Genomic DNA, 4855 nt, shown 5'->3' on the forward strand with positions numbered 1-4855 from the left:
GTCCGTTTGTTAGATTTAGCTTGAACCGTCACAGGATGTCAGGTGGGGTGACATCTTACGGGCGAAATCGCTCTTCATTTTTTTAATCGCGTAGCATCAGAGAGCCATTAGCCTTCGTAAGGGTGAGACGTGAGCCTGCCTGCAGTCTATCTTGGCCTACAGCGTACGAATCTGGTATTGTAGAATAAGCAACTAGTGTCCATAAGTTGTATTAAATAGTTTACGTGAAATTAATTGTGATTTCGTATTAATAGAGACAAATTAAATGTTTTCGGACACGTCCAAAAGCTACTTCACTTTTCTTTGTATAGTTGGATAAAAAGTAGTTCGTGGTGTGTGCAAATTAGGTCGTGTGAAACAATGAAGAAGTGTTCACTAAAAACGTCGTAACAGTTTCGTGATTTGAAATAACTTCGACTTTGATTTCACGTTGCTCGGTCAACAATTGCAAAATCATTATTCACGATATTCATTCCAACATGGAAAATTACGTGCGAAGTTGGTAGCCATTATGGCGTCTTTTTGCGATGTAGAAATATTAAATATTCAAGTCATTCAGAAATGAAGAACTTTTCCAAAATATTAAATTTGTTTGCCGACTTTTGAGCACGTACACAAAATTACTGCTGACCAGTGGCTTTGTAATCCGCGTAGCCTATAGGAACTGTACCGAGTACACATTAATATGAATAATTAATTAGTTGCAAAAGTGGTAGACATTTTGATTTTTCCGACATGAATATTCAAGCTGATCTGAATTATATTACATATTAATAATGAATGAGTTTTGCAAAGTTTCTAGAAGTTTCTCTTCAAAATTCTGGCGAACGTTTGGGAATCAAATTACTGTAGGACATTAATTGTTGATTGTCATTCTTATGATTTAGTCTAAAAATTCAGTGGTCCCATTGTAAAGTTATTGTCGTAGTTTCATGAAAATAATTTTAAATGCACTTGAGGAGATACTTAAATAATTATTGTGATAATATTATGTCAGTTCGGTTTCATATAAATTGATGAGTACATTTCAGTCAAATAGGGTTACGATGCACTCAGATGTCATTGCTAATATTAAATAGTTTTGTTTTCATATTTATAATCAGCTATTTACATGTGACATTACCGTAAAATGACCTCGCTCGGCTCACTGCTTGTTGCATCCGGAAGGCTCTCGGATAGATTCCCGAGCTGGTACAGAAGGTTTCGTGTTTTTATCCAGTTTCTCAGCGCATAACTAGTCACTGTGTCTTATATTATACTTTATTTTCGAAGCTGCAAAATGATGTGAGCACTAATGTACCAAAGTTAAGTCGTGGGCAATTCTTTTGCTGATCCTGGGATTTGGGATTCGTGCAATAGAATGACGGACAATTGTCTTCCTGTGATTAAATGAAAAAGTTAATTACACTTGAGAAATGTGAAATTCATTTCTTAGGATGTCTGCACCATTCCACCCCTTCAAACTACGTTACATTTTATCTTTACGTCGACACGTTAAATGATTTGTTACATCTTTGCAGCTTTTCCTGTACTCTCGCGTAAAATATTCCCATTATCCATAGAGTCAGGAATTCTTCCACTATTTCATCTTCCAGGATAGGAAACCATGAACACTTTTCATCTCCTCGTAAACTCCCGTCGTTTGTTCTACTTAGGCTACGAAGTCTAAACTGCAGTGCGTTTAAAAAGTTCGGTTCATTGTGTTCAGAATTTGTACAAAACTTGAAACATGTTCTCCTGCACCAACAAATTATTCCCCATTATAGCCAAGGTTCTTGGATTGTGACTGAGTAAGAGCAGTAACTGTCAAATCCGCTGACGTCACGTAAATTAAACATTGATATAAAATTATTTGATGGCAGACTCCACACACGAATCGTACAAATTATCATTCTTTCTGCATGACTAACTCACTAATAAACCTAATAATTCTTTCCTTCTGTGTGCATGGCCGGCGAACACTAACTTTTCATGATTTGTACGTTCTCGTGTGCCCCTGCCATCCGTTGCTTCTTTGAATGTAGACAAATTTTAAATTTCGTTTCGTGAAAGAGCTTAAGAATGAACTTCAGTCGAATTCAAGACAGTAAATAAATGGGACCAAAGGCGTCCCCACTCACAAATTCAAGGAATATTATAAAGAGTAGTATGATAATATTAAAAATGTCGCTAAATATGTTACTTGTGATGGGTAGTTGGACAGAACCTTCTATTTAATGTGTTTTGTTCTGAAGTTTCGGTCAGGATTACCACAGTGAAGTTTGCAAATGTTGAACACAGCTTCCATATCAGGTGTTATGTTATCCTGACATATCAATAAGAACTCTTAATTAATTTACATCTCGACGCTGAGGCTCTCTGTCCCTGTTCCAACTTCTCGATTCTCTTCCACGTCTTCATACATTACAACGTTCTCTGGAAATTCACTGCCACAAAAGAACACGGAAGTTAATTCTCGTCACCAGAAAAACCGAAATTCTACTCCTAGTCCGAACCATTTAACTTAAATTCGGATCTTAACTCCGTTTTAATAATATTCTCCTCCACTCCGAGGCCCCTTAGCTCGTGTCACGTGTTTCCGTGTCAAAGTTTTCTGCTAGGTTTCAAATTCCTTGGGCGTGGCCTTCTTGATGTAATCACAGGAAAGAATAAAATAAATGAAACTCCTTCAACTGATACATCGTTGTTATATCATCATGCTTCGAGTCGAGAATAATTTCAGTTATTGTAGAGTATGAACTTATGTAGGCGTTGCCTTAGTTTTCTAATTTGTTCTGTGCTAGAAAAGATGATTCCATGGACCCGGAATCAAAACTTTAAATAATTCATTTTGACCAAACATCGGACGGCCGTCTTCGCTATGTGAAACTGAATAAAATCACGAAACCAAGCAAAGAGGAGGTTTTTGATCAGAGGAGCTTATGAATGCAACCAGTGGTGGACGGAGCACGGAAAACCAAAACTGTTTTGTTATTGTTAAATTGAGATTTGCAGACATCAGCAACAAATCTTTTTAAAATTGGTTGTCTGTCCATTGAAGAACCTCCCCCCCCCCACAGCTTATATTTTATACGCAACGTGTTATGTATGCTGTCTAAATGCCCAGCCAATCGTAACCATATTGATTTGTTTATGGCTGTGATGTTCTCACACTAAAAGGCCATGTTACACGATCATATAACTTGCCGAATTCGATGGCGCACGCATTCATCGCGAACTAACAGACATGTCGAAATTTCGTAGTTATATCGCGCGGTGTATTACAGGCAGGCAGGCTCTGGTCATTGCGGTAAGATTTTCGATAAACCCTCTGAGTATTTGTGGTTGTGTTGTGTTGTGTTGTGCCAGCGAGAGACTTCGAACCAGGGACCATGGCAAGAGGAGCAACGCGCAAACAGTAAAGTTAAGAGAAAAAACCAGTGTCGGCCGAACCCCTAGTGGACGAGGACCCATCCGCTGGAGGATGGGCTGGGTGCTCGCGGCAGATCTTGTACGCCATAGCATCGGCACGGTCTTATCAGAGCGGCCAGGCCCCAGGTTGCCAACGATAACCACGTCGGTCCGTGCCAGGCAACTTGTATTTGACGCGGCGCCCGCCACGACTGAGGGCATGTTAGGTTAAGGTCAAGTTGGCAACCCTGTGCACTTTATACTTTTTTTATAGTTTGTAAGTGTCCTCCCTGCCCTCCCCGATAGGTGCCCAAGTTAGGTCGCGTGCACTTAGCTTTTGTGTCCATGGCAATGGACGTTCAGTTAGGAGGGTTTGATATTTCTGTGTGTGTTTTTTTTTATCACAGGGTGCACAACTTGACAGGTTCGGTCGGCACGACCAATGAAATCAATGCGAGAAGGAGAGACAGACAAAAAGAACTTTTGCATTCTCTTCCTGTGAACAAATCGCATTGCAAGGAAAAAGATTCAGTAAAGCCAAAATACGTATTTTGGTTCTTCAGTCTTTCGCTTCAGTGCTGAAAGATTTGTCTGAATCTGTAAGGTTATTTATTGTCAGGAATTCTGAAGATAAATATTATGTTTTGTTGTGTGTTTTATTCTGTGAACTGAATTACAGGTTATTCGACGTTAGAGAAAGACATCGATTGTGTTTTTTCTTAAGAAAGCGTAATTCAGCGTTATCGAACGCAGATCAGTTACACGAACATTTTGCGTTTCGTTTGTCCGCGAGAATCGCGGAATTGGCGCCGGAGTTAGGATTTTGCACGACGAAAACTTCGCAGACGTAATAACGCGCTTTGGTTTGAACAAATTAGGAGTTTCGTGTGTTGTTCCGGGCCGCGAATCCGTGTCGCTGTTATTTTTTTCAGGAAGGCGAACTCCTTGCACGGGCGTAAAGGTAAGTGACAGAATAAAGGTGGGTGAGAGGTTCGACGTTGTTTGGTCCTCGTTTCCGACGTTTCGTTCTTCGATTCAGTGAACCGTCATTCCAGCGCGACAAATCTGAATTTCGTGTTCTCGTTTCATTTCCGATCTTATTGCGACGTCGTAAAAGCTCGATAAATTTTAGTCCGCGTTTTCGTTCGCCGAAGTGGATGGCCTGCAGTCGTGTCGCTTCGAAGTTGCGCTTGTCAAAACGGACAACTGCAATGAGCAATCATAAATGGCTACTGAACTCTGCGCATGCGCACAGCAGAAGAGATGAGTCACGGAGTCAACGAACAGCACAGGTAAGTTTTCTGAGTTCGTGTTCTTACTTCCAATGTATGATTGTTGAGCCGTTCTTACAGAAGTCGTTTTGTTTGTTTGTTTGTTTGTTACAGGCCCCTTTCATTTCCTGTGCCTCAACGTGGCGAGCGGGTGAAACAAAGAACGATGCACGCCCGAAATTGGTTTTCGGTTT

The sequence above is a fragment of the Zootermopsis nevadensis genome, unplaced genomic scaffold (assembly GCF_977971745.1).
Source record: "Zootermopsis nevadensis isolate Lab colony 2312 unplaced genomic scaffold, Znev_1.0 Znev_ptg000008l, whole genome shotgun sequence".
NCBI classification, from domain to species: domain Eukaryota; kingdom Metazoa; phylum Arthropoda; class Insecta; order Blattodea; family Termopsidae; genus Zootermopsis; species Zootermopsis nevadensis.